The 18,351-nt window shown below is 37.9% G+C and overlaps 1 protein-coding gene and 1 non-coding gene across 4 annotated transcripts in view; both read left to right on the top strand.

Annotated features, from left to right (window-relative positions):
- The window catches only part of TMTC2 (transmembrane O-mannosyltransferase targeting cadherins 2), a 374,536-nt gene that overhangs the window by 270,874 nt on the left and 85,311 nt on the right, over positions 1 to 18,351 (top strand). The window lies entirely within an intron of this gene.
- LOC148093794 (U6 spliceosomal RNA) lies at positions 16,855 to 16,959 on the top strand. The gene has a single exon (XR_015714101.1). It is a non-coding gene; the product is annotated as a U6 spliceosomal RNA (small nuclear RNA).

Raw genomic sequence — 18,351 nt, 5'->3', positions numbered from 1 at the left:
AGTAACATTTCCATTATTACGGTGTTTCAGATGATTGTGTAGCTGTTTCTAGAGCTGTGTGTGTTCTATAATCATGTGTACAACCTTACTTTGATTTTTTTGTCTTCCTTTCTTTTTGTCCTGTTCAATTTATTTAAGCCAAATACTTTGCTGTTTTTGTGAGCCAGTAAAATTAATATTGACTTAAATTGTAGTAAATGCTATTTGGCTGATAGTTTAGTACCAGATTTAGGTTAGTAAGAGAGAAGGAGGGATATGGGAGATTCTGACAGGAATTCTTGATACAGAAAACTTTTATTTTGGCTACTTCTTGGAGATACTAAGCCAGATTTCTGTGTCCAGCCAACGTTAAGTGGACTACAAAAAACTCCAGTTGTTAACCTGCTTGAGGTTCCATAGCAAAGTTTCATATCCCAGGCCAGCATAGTGTCAGTGTAGTTTGTCTCAAGTGTTGTGCTATTTGTTTCCGTGGATCTTCTGTAATAATTACTATTTAGAGCTGGGAATATTTTTTCATTTGGTCTGTTTTAGAGCAGACTTCATGATAATCAGTGCACAACCTTGTTTAGATCAGAGGGAGAAGGGAACAAAAAATATTTTTTTCTGTGATTCTAACATTATTATAGATATGTCCAATTCAGCTGCAAAATTTATTCTGTGAAAAGAGGAGTAATATAACATAAATTATGCCACTGAAATATCGGATGAAATACAGAAGAAATGTTAATTCAATACTGTATTCAGCTAAGCATTTTATATGAAGTTGCCTCATCTAAACTTTATGATTTAGCATTCTAGAAATGATGTAGTTATCACTTGTTATTTTTACTCTGAAGTATAATGGATCTGATAGTTTACTTTTTAGAAACCAACCCCTCACTCTAAGATACAGATTTTGTTATCTAGAATTGATCTTATAATTAATCTACTTATTGCCACCCAGTAACACAGGAATTCAAATATCTCCAAAATATCTCAGGCTTTTGTTCTTGCTTTGTATGTCAGTCAGTAAAAGTCATTGTTAAAGATATTTCCTTTTGCCAGTTATTCTTAGGAATAATAAAAATTAAAATACTCAAATTCGCAGGCATTAAAGGTTATGTGAATTAATTCTAGCTGCTTTATATCTACATATATCTGCATATGTTTGAAAACAAATGTTATCCTTTTTTTTTTTTAGCCGTAATAGAATTATATTGCTTTTGAACGAACATATTCCATTGTTGCTGTTTTGCTTATTCATTTTCTGTATTTGGTCTGTAGTTATCATTTAGTGCAATTTAAACAGCTCGGCAGGCTCAGGCCCTCACAGCCCCCCGGTACTCTGATTTGGAAGGGTGTAGATGGACAAGTGGGGTGCCACGAAATATAGCTTAGTTTTCTCACAGGACTCTAAGACAATCCTTTACAAAAACCTGCATTTGACATACATTTGCCGAGCCTGCACTTTGTCTCATGCTCTATAATAAACAATGGCGATATGAAGACAAAAAGGGCATTTCCTTGGCCTCAAGAAGGCCTCGGTGCACTCTCTTGAGGAGAAATTCATACCGAGAGCCACGCGAGCTCTTTCAGTTGTGGGCTGCCTTGCTTTGGGACTGGTGGAAACAGCTTGTTCCAGAATGGACAGTTATGTAGGTACCTTAATTTGATTGCCTTACTCTTTCATTTATATTATAGATGTAGGATCCCATGCCAGTTAGCAGGTACTTCTCTCTCACTTGACAGTCCTTAGATTTGTTACAAGCTCCACCGATGCACTACACTCATACAGTACAGGACTCAAGTTCATGGCTTCCAGGTTGATATTCTTTCTACTGTATCATGTTGAATGTCCTGCCATATAATAAAGCATGAAAAACATTTTAATGTGAGCTACACTCTGCTTTCCTAACTTGATAAATTTTTTTAATAGGGTAAAATTTGAGTCTCTTATTAAAACAGCATCCTGCTCTAAATATGTTTACCTTTAGGAAAGGTGGTATAGGCAACGTGCATTTTCAAATTGTGTTTTTTTAAAAGCAAATATTTTAATTTTTACCAAAAGAGGTTGCCTTTTTTTCTGTGGCATCTGAGTATGAATATATAGGGGGTCCCCCAAAATATGTACACACACTTTGAGTATACACACACATGCAAATGCATAAAGAAAGCCACATCTGCTCTAAGACTGGAAAGTTTTCATTTCTGCAGTCTCATAAATAGGTTCAGAAGCAGCGAGCCATGACCATGTTCACAAGTCCATAGGCTTTTGCGTTTCCCCCATATTTACCACCTTACATTTGAGGCCCGTGAGCCTCAGCAGCCTGAAGCACGAAGCCCGCAGAGCTGTAGATTGTATCCTTAGTTTTATATTAAAATTATACTTCTCCCAAACAACAGTTAATTCTGAGTTCAACTTCATTTCTCTCCAAGTCCTGAGCTTTTAGGACCTTGTAACTTCTCACTAATTGCCTGTGTCCCTTGACATAAATCTGTTGCTTTGATACCTGACAGAGAATTAAATTAGGGTGGCCCCATATCCTGCCTCTTCGGCGGTCATGCCAGTCACAGTCCCTCCTGGATTAGCTCAGATTCTGTAGCATGCAGCGAACTAGGTGTTTTATATATGCTGTGCTAACACCTCCTCACACAACCCCAGGATCAACACCCAGTGTATAGGTGAGGAAGCTGAGCTTCACAGAGGTTAAATCCTGATTTGTGTTCAAAGCTTGTATTACCCTTTTGTTTTTCTGAGACCTGTGCTACTTAAATTGCTCTCTAGCCTTTTATTTATTAGACCCAAACAAGCATATATGGTGCCTTCTGTGCATAAATGCTTAACTTCAAAATGCATAAAAACTTTTTTTAAAACAAATATTTATTCAGTTTTTAGATGTTCTTGTAATGCACTTCCCAAATGAAAAGACAATTCCTGTGTATATTGTTAAATAAAAATAAGAATTTTAACATAGGCAATTGTTAAAAGGATTTAGGTATTTATATATGTGAAGTAAGTAACAAGGTAATAGGAATTGTGAAGTTTAAAGTTGAATTTTCAATTTAAACATGCTGTATATGTTATACCATATAGGGTATATAGTTTCTCTCATATTGTAGGTTGTGAAGGAAATAAGGTTATCCCAAACTGAAAGAGGGGGTACAGGGTGCAAGTGAAGTGACCACCAACCTTTACCTGGTTAACAATTAACTGGTAGAACATTGAGTTGGAGCCAGAGCATCTGAGCACTTACCTGCCTAGAAATTTATTTCTTCTCACAGTGGAAAGCATAATTCTTTTAAAAGGCTTAAAATGCAGGTATAATTGAGACTCATTTCTGAAGTATAATTGAGGCTCTTTGTCAAAAGGGACAGAATGAGTTACATTCTTGAGCCTACACTGTGATTCAGTGTGCACTGTAATAACTACTTTGGGAGGAAGCCAGCAACGTGAAAACGGACACAAAATCGGACCCTCTGGTCAGCCTGACATTAGCCATGTGGCGCTGGGTTTCAGATGGGCACTGACCATTGTATAAAGCCTGCATCGTGATGTCATGTGATAAATAGTAGTGTAGTTGCTCGATGTAATGATCACTCTGGAAAATTTTTGTCCCTGAGAAATGGAACTTGAAGCCATCATCTCTTATATAGTTTGCTGTTTCTTCTTTCTTGGATTGAAACAGCAGTATAGCTAGAAGAACAGAATTTCTGGCTGCTTGAATCAGAAGTTTATGCATTTTAAGCAGAAAATTACTGATCAGGAGCCTTTGGTCCTACGTCTTAAGATGTCTTTGCAGACTTAAAAAGATTATTGCTTCAGCAGAGGTATAGGATTAAGTTGAAATCTATTGCTTTGGCTTAAGATAGTTTCCTGGGGTCTGCTTTCATCTTCTCCCCGAGGGTAGGGTGCACATTCCCCACAAGTGCCAGTTGTCTTCACTCCTCTTACCCTCAACTCTTCAACAACACTCAGTGCACAAGTATAGACAACTGCCTGCGTATGTTAGGCACTCACTGAGTTTGACACCTTTGCTTTGACTATAAATGTTAAAGCTGACTCATTAAGTAATGTTACATAGCAAGAATTGCTTTTACTTGATAATAAAAAGGGAGTTTAAAATAAGGTGAAATTTAAGAGTACCAAGATTTTACCACTGCCATTATTGCTTTGACAGTTTCCATTTAAGCACTATTCCAAAAGGTGCAAAACACATTCCCAAAATGTATTCCATAGAGATTAGTAAATCTAGATGTTTCTTTTTTTAAAAAAAATCAAATTAGTGTGGAGAAAATTGAATACTATTTCTTTCTTAATATATGTTACTATGCATATTAGTTACTGAAGGCCCTGAAAGTCATTTTGTATTTAAAGCCCTACTTAGACTATTTTCTATGGAACCCTTTTTGAAAGTTGAACTTCTCATCACCTAGAGAAAAGAATATCCCGCGGAATAAAGTCCGGGAACTTTGTAACAAACCAAACTGCAGGGGGAGGGGCACAGAGTACAGAGGTTCCAGAAATAGACTTAAGTGAAAAAGACCCTGAGTTTTTCCTGATAGACCAGTGAGTTGGAGCGAGAACACCAGAGATGTTGCTAGTCTAGTATTTAGTTCATTCTTAAGTAGTCGTTTAATTTGAAGCATCTAAGAATTTAGTAAAAATTGAGTGTGGTTCTTTGCTTTCCTCCATGATGGGTGGATAGAGATAGTAAGAAAGTTCCAGGAAATTAGGATGCAAGTGTCACCAAGGTCAAGATTTTGGAGGAAAAAAGAAAAAGTTATTATTCACAGTAAGGTTAGAGCTACCCTAAAAATAGCCATTTGTCCCAAACCAAACTGTTGAACTATAGTTGATAATGTTATAATGTGCTTAGGATGTGTTTGCAATCTCCGGAGTACAGGTAGAACAAAACAACTTTGTTTTTAGGCTCATTAAATTTAAGCCATAATTTTGAAAGAGAAAATTCCCTTTATTAATTTGTGACCAGATGCAAATTACTTTTTCATTGTTTTTAATTCCTGAAATAGAAATAGCGTTTGATCACTGCAATATTTAAAATCTTTTCCTGACATAACTGTACTAAATGCCAGTACTTACATCCTACAAAGAATACCGGGTGGAGAAAAAGTGGGTTTACAGTTGTTTTATGGAAAATAGTGCAATAATAAATAATAATACAAGGATAAACTGTGTTTCGTGCACTCACAGCTGTAAACCTGCTTTGCCCCACTCTAGTACACCAGAGGAAATACTTACGATTTGTTTGAGTTCTTTCCTTGGCTGGCATACTCTCACCCTCCCATTTAGCAGTTTGAGTCACAACAGGTATTTAAAAAATTTTTATCTTAGGAATTTGCTACTGTTACAAACTGTTTCAAGCATTTGGAAAAACAGAGAATGTTTCAACAGATACTCAGGCATTTTTAATTCAAATAAAGCCAAGGCTAAAATTTTGTAGCATTTACATTAGGTTTTTAAGAAATTAATTTTTACTGAATATTTTTCTTTTAGAACAGTTTTAGATTAAAGAATTACTGAGAAGTCAGTACAGAATGTTCCAGTATCCCTACACTCAGTTTCCTCTGTTATTAACATATTAGTGGGGTACATTTGTCGTGATTAATGAGCCAATATTGATATATTATTATTAAATAAAGTACACATTTTATTCCAGTATCTTCAGTTTTCCGAGTTGTCCTCCATGTTCCAGGATCCCATCCAGGATCCCACATTTCATTTAGTTGTCTTGTCACCTTAGGCTCCTCTTGGTGATGACGGTTTCTTAGGTTTGATGAGTATTGGTCATATATTTTGTAGAAGGATCTTCAATTGGTATTTGGCTGGAGTTTTGTCAGATTAGACTGAGGTTTTGGAGGAAGACCACAGAGTTAAAGTGTCATTCTTCTCACATCATATCCACGTTGTTTACTGTCAATGTGACTTGTCATTGTTTTTGTTCACTGGGGTGACCTGGCTTGAGGTGGATTTTTGTCACATTTCTCCATGTAAAAACACCCTTTTTCCCTCCCTTTCCATACTCTGCTCTTTGGAAGGAAGTCCTGTATGCAATGCGCAGGTAAGGAGTGGGAGTTAAGCTCTCTCTCTTTGAGGGCTGAGTTCCTGTGTAAATTATTTGGTATTCTAATGCATGGAGATTTATCTCTTCTTAATTATTTATTGAAAATTCTCCCTGGCTGGATGTGGCTCAGCAGTTGAGCGTCGACCTAGGATCCAGGCGATCGGGGTTCGATTCCCGGTCAGGGCACATGCCCGGGTTGTGGGCTCAATCAATGGCTCTCTCATCATTGATGTTTCTATCTCTCTCTCTCCCACTCCTGTCCTCTCTCTGAAATCAATAAAGATATATTTTTTTAAAAAATTATGTACATTAGCGTGGACTCAGGCATATTTATTTTATACATTGGGTTATACATTTCTACTATTTATTTTGTTGATCAGGTTGGTTTTGTTGCCTAGCTTTGATCAGCAAGAGTTCTGTCATAGGCTTCTATATCCCTTTGACTTGCCTCCATCGTGTGTGTGTGTTTTCACCTTCGGGTGCCTTCTTACTTTCCATCACTATAATGTGCTCCAGGCTGATCTTATATATTTTCTGCCCAAGTACTAGAATCAGACATTTTTCCAAGGAGCCCTATATCCTTTTATTGGAAAGTGGTTTAGAAACCAAGGTCTGGGTTCTAGGTGTAATTAGTGCTACTAAGTGTTGTTTCTAGGCTCTCTCAGATGACTGAGCAAGGAGATATATGAGCGCGTATGAGCCAGTGTATATGTACATATCTATAATATATAAATATTCTATTTGTAACTCTGTGTTTTATATTAAACTAAACCTAAGTTCATACCGATGTCGTCAACTCTAACCCTTAACCATATGAAGCTTCCTAGCCTCCTGCCCTTGTTTCTCTGTACTTTTCACTCCAACAGTGAGAAACGTGGCTTTCACTATCCACCGTACACTTTCTTAGCAGTTCACGTTCCAGTATTCACATGTAATTGTTTTAGAATTGTTAACTTGTATTTCTCCTGGGGGGGGGTGGGAAACTTTGTCAACTAGAGGTCTGTTCATCTTCACAGTGTCTTTTGCCTTCTGTTTTACAGACAGCCTCCTTTCCGAACTCAGATAGACCAACCCCTTGCTCCCCCATCTCTCCAAACAGACGGCTGCCTTGGCCTGAAATACTTCTTTCCTGTCTCTCCACTTGGCCATCTATTTAGTGTCATCTTAACACTGCCCTTCATAAAATAGTTACTGCTTCTTCCACGCAGCCTTAATGCTTCTCTTCCAGGTTCCTATGGCATATGAAGATCTACATGATAGCTGAATGCTTGTGTATTACTATTATTTATTACTTTAGACAGTGAGAGGAGGGACCCTGTCTCTTCACAAGTACCTGTTGACTCTCAGTGAAATGACTCAGAGGCAGAGATTGGTTCATTTCACAGAAAGTGCCCTGTCAGGATGTAGTGCTTCGACGCCATTGCCCTTCCCCACTGACAGTTCTTCTGTTCCCTGCGCTCCCATGCAGTGGGCCCATCACCTTCTATTATTGTTAGCCATCTTCACACTGTCTTTGCCCGTGGGTCTCATTGATTATTTCAAATGCCGAAGGAGGATCTTGTAAAGCAATAACTATTTGTTGAACAAATAAATTCTTCTAATGTGTTGTGGTGGAAGGAAAGAGTGAGAAAGGGTAAACTAAAAGTTTGAAAGGATAAGTGGCAAAGGTGAAGGTTTATAGAAGTAATTATACAGGAAGGGAAAAAATGATGTTTTGAGTAGGTTAAAGTTAAGTAAAAAATATGAGAACTTACATTTTTTGTTTCATTCTGTTGGTTAAAAATGTCAGTTTCTCAGCATTAGGAAAAAAGATTTAAGAATTTATTTAAAGAATTGGATAAAAGTTGGATAAAAACATTTTTACTGTAAAATAATTTCTTTTTGTCTCAGTAAAAATGATAACTATAGAACTGATCATTATTGAAAGGTAGGAATAAAAAACCCCATAAAATTTAATATATTCCTTTATTGTCTTTGCCTTTGATAACATAGTGGAGAATCATTTTCTGGCGCTCTGTTTTGCTTTGATAGCCTTGGAAGGTATTCTCAAGAGAACATAATATAAATCATTCATTTCAGAGGGAATTTGTAGAATTTCAGGAACAGTGATAGTGCTGATAATGAATATGTGTTCTTCTGACGGGTATAATAGAATACAGATCTTCCTCTTTTATTAAGGATGATGTATGGCAGACAGGAATAATACTATCTTTTCTAGAAATTACCATAATAGTTATATAATTTTCTTGAAGAATCAGCTTGGTATATAAATTTGATGGGATGTAGAGCAATATGAAATATTTTCTACAAAAAGTGATTAAGTTGGATTTACACAGATGAAGATTAGAGCTGAAGCAGGCTTTTCTTTATGGTTTTGCTGAAGTTCATTTATGATCTTAGAAAGCATTAACTTTCAATTAACACAATATTGCTTACTCATTTTAAAACAAATATTAAATTAACTATTGTACTAAATGACATTTAGCAAACCTTTATTTGGAATTCTGGGAATATACTTTTTTTCAGAATAACATTTGTAGAGATCCAAATATTTATCAAGTGACTGGATTAGTATTATTATTGTAAGCCACCCAAATCTAAAACAGTCACTGTCCCTGAAAGAATGAATATGTTCTGTTGTATAAAATCTTTCTTAAAATAATACGATTTATTTTAAGTGACTTGTTTAGGCACATAGCTTAGTCTCATACTTTTCTAACTTCATTTGTTAATCTGGTCGGTCTGGCAACACCAGAAACTGCCTTTTGTACTTATTCTTGTTTATCCTTTGGTACAGAAGCTATCTGCTAGAAATAACATCTTCTTTGGGTGTTTTCTGTACTTTTGTTTTTTCCTCCGTTGCCTGTGTAGCATTTCTTACTTCATTATATATTTTTAAGAACAGAGTAAATTAACATGTCATCTATAGCCATTTATCTTGAAAAAGAAGTGTGAAAAACAACAGACTTGAATAAAATGTGTTTTGATTAACCGAAGTTTTGCTTCTGTGAAATACCAGGCGTCAGAATATTGCAGGATTGAGTGTCAACTATCATTTTTCTACTTTCTTATTTTTCTAAGATTGGTAGCAGCTTGAACCATGTTAACTACTTCAACCTGAACTTGCCAAATTATGTCATCATTTCAAAGGGAAAATGGACCTTTTGGAAACTACATATCTCTGGATCGGGGGAAATGTGTTCTGAAACTGTCACCAGTATTTATGTGGGTTTTCCAGTTTGATCAAAAGTGGTCCTAAGTTTTTTATACTGAAACTTCAGTTTTGAGCTTTGGTATTCTCCCTGATTTCTCTTTTCTTCAGATTCTCTGATCCCAAAGGAAAATTGTGCCCACAGTAATCTAAGACATTCCAGAACAAGAGACAATGTGGTTAACTAAGTATTTTGGGTGATGAAGTTCTTCATATGACTGTGTTACAAGAATGCTGTTTTAAGTAAATGAAAAATTATCATCCACTTCTGTGACTGACTTTTGGGTAAATGGATTTAGGTATAAAAGGTCTAGTTAAGAAGAGAACTGACTTTTTTTATGAGCGCTTACAATATGTTGCTGTGTCATGCTTTTTAAGTATATTTTACCTTATTTAGTTCTTTTCAGATATTGCATAGCAGTTACTGCTGTCCTTATTAAACAAAAATCATGATAGCTAACATTTGTTGAGCACTTACTGTGTTCTTTTCACTGTTGTAAGAGTTTTACATGCACTGCTCAGTTATAAACCTTATCAAGGTGTATCATTCTTGTCCGTGTTATGTATTCTGGACACAAGAGAAACCTTGCCCAAGTAGCCCAGCTATTTTAGGGATTGTTCCTTCAAAGATGGTCAGACTCAGATCTTTCTCATTCCTAGGCCTATGTTCTCTCCTCTGTGTTAGTGCATCTTTTTATAACCTATCTATGCTTATTTTAAAATAAAAACTGCTTTAAATGATTTCATAATTTAATAGTTTAATTTAATAATAGTTTATATTTTCCCCGAAGTCTTCAAAGTGCCCCGTTTGTGGTTTTTATGGCATGACACCATGGATCCCAAAGTGCACGTGCGTTGCATTTTGAGAACTTGAATAAATCGCTGTTTCTTCCAAAGACTGCTCTGTGTGTATTTGTAGCAGTTGCACAGGGATGGTGTCAAGTTGACTACACTGCCCTCTGACTTATGAACCTCCATATTACTTTGCTAAAAATGCACTTATGATTGAGGGTGTCAATTCAGTCCCTCTTGGATTCCACAGATAAACCTGCCAACTCAGGTGTCAATTAAACCGCAGACTGTGACGAAGACAATTGGGGATGTTGATGTTTAGTGAGTTCTGTGCAGCCTTTACAGCACATATTTTCTGCCAAGGTCAACAGGGTGTGAGATGTTGACAGTGATAATTTAGCCTTGAGTGGAACTACTATTAAATTGTCTATCTAGAGGCAAACAAGGTCAGACTTTCTATTCTCCGTCTCCATGTCACCTCTCTACTCATATTTTTCCTATTAGTGGCCTACAGTTTCTTGTGATATTACACATTTTCTCTTACAGCAAGAAGGAGAAAAAGAGAATTTTGTTTTGTACTAAAGCCAGAACTCATGCGTGTGTGCTTCAGCTAGCACACTGTACTGCTAGGACTTGGGAATGATCCAGTTTGGCACTGTGCTTGTCATATGCATTTATACACACAAGCTCGTTCTGCTGGTAACGCGCCAGCCTCTGACCGTTTGCTCTGTGTGTGTGTGTGTGTGTGTGTGTGTGTGTGTGTGTGTCTTTTTCTACCTACTTTAAAGGTTCCTGTAATCTTATATGTACTACCTCTGGTCACTTCACACTCCAGAAGTGAAAGTGAATGAGTGTTGCTTACTAAACAGTGCTGTTTTCAGTAGATTTTTCTTTCTCTCTAAAGTAACACGCAATTATTATTCGCAGAAGGTGGCTCAAGAATCATGGCCTGATAGAAAGTAGAAATTCGGTAACTTTGGTTGTTAAATAGCCATATTTTATCAAATAGATGTATTTTGAGTTGGTTGGTATCAAATTCACTTTTATAAGCTGCAGCTCCTTTTAATGGTGTTAAAACAAGAAATTTCTTCATTAAAGTGATTTTCTAAATAATGTTCTTAATTTGAATCTTGTAAAGAGAACTTTTAAGCCAACAGCTCTGGTACTGACCAGATAATTGTCTTGATGCCTGGTCAACGTGTCCTCCGTCTGGGAGCCAGCTGAAGTATGCCCGCCCCCTCCTTTTTGAGAGGTGCTCTGACTCATTCAGGCCAAAGAGATGCCTTGGTCTCTGTTTTCTCCTTAGGTGCTCTACCTGTGCTTAACAAGAGCCCTTTTAAGTATCATCTTGTAACTGAAAAGGGCTTACCTACAGAGTCACCACAATATGACTCAGTCTCTAAGAGCAGGAGTCACTTTATCTTCAGTCTGACACAAGTCTAGGCATATGGCACGTACTCACTAAATACGTGATGAGGAACAGATGGATGGGTGGATGTGTGAACGTATGGGTGGACCTCTACTCTATAAAGCTTATCTTTAGGTAGCAGAATGATTCCTGTAGTAAATTTCTGGACCAAGACTATAATGTAATAAATAGCAGAAACTATGAAGTCAGATTATTTTTGTTTGAATGTCAGCTCTGCCAAATCAAGCTTTTGTACTTAGAGCAAGGCACTTAACCTTGCCATACCTCAGGTTTATTTAAATTTTATAAAATAGATAATAATAGTATCTCAGGTGTGTCATGAGGATGTAATGTGACAGTACACAAAGTGCTTGACTGGTGCCTGACACATAGTAATCAGCTCCATAATGTTTCTGTTCTTGTTATATAACCTATAAAGAGAAAGTAGAATTGCAGTGTGCTAGGACCACAGACTTCTTGAAAAATGTGTTTTTGGGAAACAGAGAAGATGAATGGAAACTTAATTATGCTCGACTGAGATCCCATGATCTTGAGCTGTGAAAGGATGTCTTTGTTAGCGCTCTCTTTGTTAGGAATGTGTGGGGGAATGAAAGCTGAGGTCATGGTGAGACCTCACTCATGCTGCTAATGGAGCCTGGCTGTTTCTTCTGGTGGGACATTGCAGTGTCACGAAAGCCACTATTTCACTCATCTAATTTAGGTGCATACTTGTGAGAGGTAAACAAGAATTAGGGCAACTACGGAATATTTGTCAAAACCAGGAAGGGGGGTGCTGTTCTGTTTACACTGGAACAGCGGGCACAGATTGAGCAGTTTCAGGCAAACCAGCAGAACTTGGAAGCACAGTGTACACTTTCAGTATATATGTGGCCTGGTTGGTTTAAGGACCTTCCTAGGCAATTCTGCCTTTGATGGGCACCTTAACCTTTAACGTTCTTTCAGAAGAAGATAAATAGATCAATTTATCCTACTTCATTTAGTTTCATTCATTAGTACATAAAATAAACCACAGTTGATTTTAGGTCTCAGCTACTGTCCCCCATCTCAGTGTCCACTCACTAGATCGGAGGAAGTGGCCAGTTCCTCTCCCCTATAGTGAATCGAAAAGCAGCAGAGACAAAAGGGGATGCCATGAATTAAGAAGGTAACTTTTCTTTACTCTGAGTTTCAAACCAATGATTACTTCCCCTGAATTGATTCTATTTCTTTAACAGAGAATCATAACCAGTAGAGTTCAGTTAACCCAGGTCCCTTGATTGACGGCGGAGGCAAATGAAACCTGTTCAAATTAGTGGCTTTCCTTGGTCATTCACCTTGGTGTCAAAACCAGACTGGAACTAAGGTTTCTGTTACTGAATCCAGTGTTCTCTCTGGTACCATGGTTAAATCAACAAAGAATGTCATGTCTAAATCAATTGACTAACCCTCTATATCCTTTACTGCTGAAGCTGTCTATAAAAATAGTATAAAATTAGGGAATTATTTACATCTGGCTTTATTCTCTTGCGAGAGCATTTGGATTTGAGAGCCAGTGGCACCCTGCCAGTGACAAATGGAGGCACTGAGATTGCCTTCCCATCATCCGCTACCTTTTATGGTGTCTAGGGATTTCTTGCTCTCCTTTGTGACCCAGCTGCAAAGCAGCTGTTGTTGAAAGGCTCCTGCTTTTCTACTCTCACAAGGCAGCTTTCCTAACCATCCCCATGGGATTTAAACCTCTGCAGCACAAGTGTCAACGCTGAGCTCTGTGAGCCAAGGCCATTTCTATGGGGGCCGATCCACGTAGACACTTCCCACGCTATTGATAAACAGTTGGGGATAGAGTGATCCAGCAAAAGTTTATGAAGCTGGTCGTGACAAACAAGAAGCACCCATTGTGCATGCAGCCCAGCTGAATGATTGGTATGGTGGCGAATAGCTAAGATTCATGCTTTTTAATTGCTCTAATTCCTTAAACCAAAATCACACTGACCACTTTATCCATCTAAAAGAAAGTTCCCTGTCCCAGCTGAGTGGCTCTGTTGGATGGAGTGTCGTCCTGTACACCAAAAGGTTGGGGGTTCAGTTCTCGGTCAGGGCACATATCCAGGTTGCTGGTTCAATCCCCAGTTGGGGCACATATGGGAGGCAACTGATCAATATTGCTCTCTCTCTTTTCTTTCCTCTCTCTCTCAATATCAATAAAACCATACTTGGGTGAGGATTGGAGGAAAAAAGCTAAGAATTTATAAATAAAATAAAGTTCCCTATTGGAAGCCATTTTCTATGAACTTTTAGTGCCACCTTATGGACCACAGAGTACTGACTAAAATATGGTTTCTTTTTTCCCTCTGTAGAGAGGAGGTGTTGGTAGTGACACTAGGTGTTACCTCCTGGGTATCACTTAGGCCTTAACATTTAATCACGTTTACCCACTGGGACCCTCCCTCACTGAGGCTACCGTACTTCCCAGGGAGAGCATGCATTTAAGAGGTGTGTTCAGAGTGGTTGCTTTTTCAATATATTCACATTGCCATGCATTTATGACCACCTACTATGCATCTGACCCTTATATCAAGGGTTGATTGAGCAATTCTCCTAAAGTGTTTTACAAATGAAAGAGAAGATAATAAGTGGTGATTGGGGTACATGTGGTAAGTTTCACAACAAAAGTAGGAATCAAGTGTTTTTAGGGCACCCGAGGCTCAGTGTACAGGATTCTGGGCTGGTTTAATTTGGTCAGAGAGAAATTGGAAAGTTATCTAAGATGTCAAAAAAATACTGTTTTGAGTTCTTTTCCCTTCTAATTTTCAACGGAACTAAGACGAAAAAAAACCCTAGACATGAATTGTTTAGGCCCAGTTGTGATTTATGTTTTGATTTTCTGTGTTGCTTTTCAGAGTACTCGATGTGTCTCATCCACTTCTGCTGACATTGTCACTTCCCCTCCCCTCACAGTCAGAGTTGTCTGCAGTAAGGTGTTCATTTCCTCACCTTGTCCCCCAAGCCTCCCCCATTCCTTTTGACTTCAAGGCCTGATGCACAGAAACACACCTTACTGAGGCTACTAGTCATTTCTCTGTGTCATTAAATCCAGTGGCTATTTTTCAGCATTTGACATAATTGACTGCTGTTTTCTTGAAATAGTTTTATCTTGCCTTTGACCTCTTGATTCAGCCTGATCGACAGACCACATCATTGACGTCTCAGAGGTACCTCAATCTCTGCAATTCTCAAAACTGGGCTCATAATGTTATTTCCTTAACCTGTTTTGTTGCGCCCCCCCCCCCCCCCCCCATTATTTACCTGCTTTCCTTCAGTTTCACAGTCAGGAACCTAGAGGTCATCTTGTTACCCCCTCTCCCTCATCACAGTACCCCCCTCTTCTGTGCATGTTGCAATCCTCTCTATATTACCAGAATATTCTTCATGTCAGTCTGCTAATCTTCATCTCCATTATCAACCTCATCACTCTTTTTTAAAAGCCTGGACTAATCTGCCTACATTCCCATGCTCTCCACACTGCCCTGAGAATGATATTTATAAAGCAGATAACCACCAACTCCCTCACGTAGCCTGTAACCCATGCGTGCTCTCCTCCCGTAACCCTGGGCCACCTCTGCCCCTCTGTCTCACTCACCCTGCGCTCCAAGCAGTGTTTCTGTTTTCCCGCCACTGGAGTTTTACCGGTGCTGGGCCTCCCCTTAGAGCACCTTGTCTCTCCTTCAGCCAGCTAATCATACTCATCTCTCAGGTTGTTGAGCAAGCAGCAGTCCCTCTGCAAGCCTTCCCTGGGTTCCGCAACTAGGTCAGGCCAACTGTTCTCAGTGAAATTCACAGCCCTTGTTTGTGTGGACTCGTAACAGCTACGGTTTGGGAAGCACCGTGGGGTAGGATTGTGTCTGTTTTTCACCATTTTCATCCTGGTGTTTAACACAGTGCTGGGCACGTGATAGGTCCCCAAGAAATATTTGTTGAATAAAGGGAAGAAATGAATAAATTCAATGGATTGCTGAAAGCTCATTGTTTTAATTCAAAATAGACATTTTTTCTCTCTTTGGTTTGTGATTCAAAAATACTATATGCATTATTCTAAAGTCTAAAAATACCTAATTTTAAGATTTAAGAATGACTTACATAATTTTAAAGTAGAATTCTAGGATACTTTACCTATAAGTTAATTATAAATGTTATTCTAATGTACTTTTCACTTACTTCACCATAACTTTCTCAGACATTTTAGTAAAATATCTGAAAAATGTTCTTAATAACTGAGATCATGAATGGAGAAGAGTTACGGTGAGACGTCGGTGTTAACCTGTCTTTGAGCCCAGTATAGCTGTGTAATGTAACCAAGTCGTTTGGCCAAATGGAGCTCAAATGTGGCTGTATCCTGTCAAATTAATTATCTCCTGCTGAAATGTTCTTACAGTATGTGTGGATGACCTCTTAAAGCTTCAAGGGAAAACATACAAATGAACAGATGTAGACAGGAAATGAAAACTTGTAATATAACAGGAAATCTAAATAAGCTAAACACCTCCAGTTATGTAATACATTAGAAATGAGCTATTTTGTGTTTATACCTTAAAATCTTACATTTTTACCTATAATATCAAAGGGGTGGAGAAAGCAACATATAATTTATATTTTTAAAACTATCAAATATTTTAAATATTTATAAAAGGCAAGTTACTTGTTACTTATTTTAAATAGTTATTTTAAGTGGTCTTAAATGTTTATATTTGATGATGCTTTTTAATATTTTTTTTCTTCTTTTTTATTGAAAACATGATTAAAATGCAAGGGTTTTTTTGTTTTCCCCTTTTTTGCTTCCCCGCTTGGCATTCTCGCATGTCTTCCCCTTTCATTTTCTTTTCATGCAAGGTACCAGAGAGCTGGTGTTCTCTTTCCTTGACAATGCCTGGTCTGTGGCCTCCTGACTAGTCTTTCTGATTAGTTCTCCAATCTCTCTTGCCCTAGCATCTCAATCAAATAGAACTTGAATACTCCACTACACGTGTGCCTTCCTACCAACACTTTTTCTCACACTGGTTTTCCCATGGGATGAAGTGATACCTGCATTCACCTAGGTGCTGCAAGCTGCTGAGTCATCCTTGACTCTTGTTTTTATATTATACCCATCCATCCATACCCATCCATCAACCACCTGACTCCAGGAGATTCCAAATCTAATCACATCTCACTACTTCCACTGTAGTGTACGTCTCACTTTATTCTTAGCTATGCAGTATTAATAACTTCCCAAGTGGTCTTCCTGTTTTCCACATCCCCTACAGTTTTTCCACCCAAAATCAAGAGTGTTTTTTGTACCTTTACTTAAAACCTTTTGCAGTATTCCTTCCTAATCAAAAATTTCAGTGCTTGCTTCAGCAGCACATACACTGAAATTAAAAAGACGGAGAGGATTAGCGTGGCTCCAGCCCAAGGATGACACATAGATTCATGAAGTGTTCCATATTTTGTGCAGTTCCTGGAGACAGTTCGGCCCTTTGCTTGTTAACATCAAGGAAATTATATGAGTCAGAGCAACATGTGGCATCCAATATTGAAACTGTGGTTAGCACTACCAAAAAAGAAAATTAATTCCAAACTTCTCACAGTGCATACTAGGTCCTACATGAGCTGCTGCCTCCTGCCTCTCACACTCATTTCCTATGATTCTTTGTCCTCCACCGCTGCCAGATTGGTGGTCTTGTTAGGTCCAGCACTCCACACCAGCCAGACCTCTGCATGGTTCGCTCACTCCCTTTACCTAAGTCACTTCTCAAATGTCACTAAAGCCCTTTCTTGACCGCTTTATCAAACATCACCCCATCCTACCCCCAGTAGAGTATAACTCTTTTCCCTTAGCCTGTGTTATTTTTTACCAGAGTCCTTAAGACCAAATGCCAGTGTCACCTGCTCCTGTGTAAAGTATCCATTACACCACTAGGATGTAAACTGCAGGAGGGCAAGAGCTTTGTCTTAATTACCAAGACCTGGAACACAGCTTGTCACTTAATAGGAGCTTATTCCATTTCTACAGAGTCAAGCATAACATCTCCGAAACCTTCTTTCGCCCTTCTCCATAGACTAAGTGCACTGTGTTCTCAAGACACAAGTTGATACTAACACAGCACTGTATTTATCAGTCCACTCCAGATGAGTACTTTTGCCCCAACATTCTTGAAATACTGACGGGTCAACCCTTTCATTCATCTTTGAAACCCCAGCAGTAAAATGATCCAATGATTCAGATAGTGTTAATTTCCTCTTAAAAATATTCTTTCAGTTTTTAAAAAAAATGTAATTAGGACATAAACTACAATTTAAAAATCTACGTATTTCATTTAGCCGTGGATCACAAAGATCTCTTGTGGTTTAAAACTCTTCTAAAAAATCATTTTAATAGATTCATAGTATTTCATTGAAATAACATTTGGTTAACCAAATTTATGCTGGTGGACAATTCAGTTTGTATAAACAATATTGCAGTGAAAATGAATGGCCGCCTCTTTGTATTTATAGGTATTTCCTTTGGACAAGCATCTAGAAATAGAATTGTTAGGCCAAAGTGTATCTGTGATTTAAAGGCTTTTGATATACATCAAATAGCTCTCCAGAAGATTTTATCACATTTTAGCTATGTGTGATATAAGCACCTATTTTTATGAACCCTTAGTAATACTGAGTTATATTATTTTGGGGGGAATATCATTGACAGAGGAATAATAGCATCTGAATGTGTTTACGTTTTAGGTAAATTAAATACTGAGTAAGTTTAACATGTTTTTATAAGGATATTGGACATTGTTTTTTGGTACCTGCAAACTGCCTTTTTGGCCCATTGCTCATGTAAATATGTGTGGCTTCCA

Source organism: Miniopterus natalensis, chromosome 2 (assembly GCF_054644295.1).
Source record: "Miniopterus natalensis isolate mMinNat1 chromosome 2, mMinNat1.hap1, whole genome shotgun sequence".
NCBI lineage: Eukaryota > Metazoa > Chordata > Mammalia > Chiroptera > Miniopteridae > Miniopterus > Miniopterus natalensis.
The sequence above is the reverse complement of the archived record's forward strand: the minus strand, read 5'-3'. Positions and strand labels throughout refer to the sequence as shown.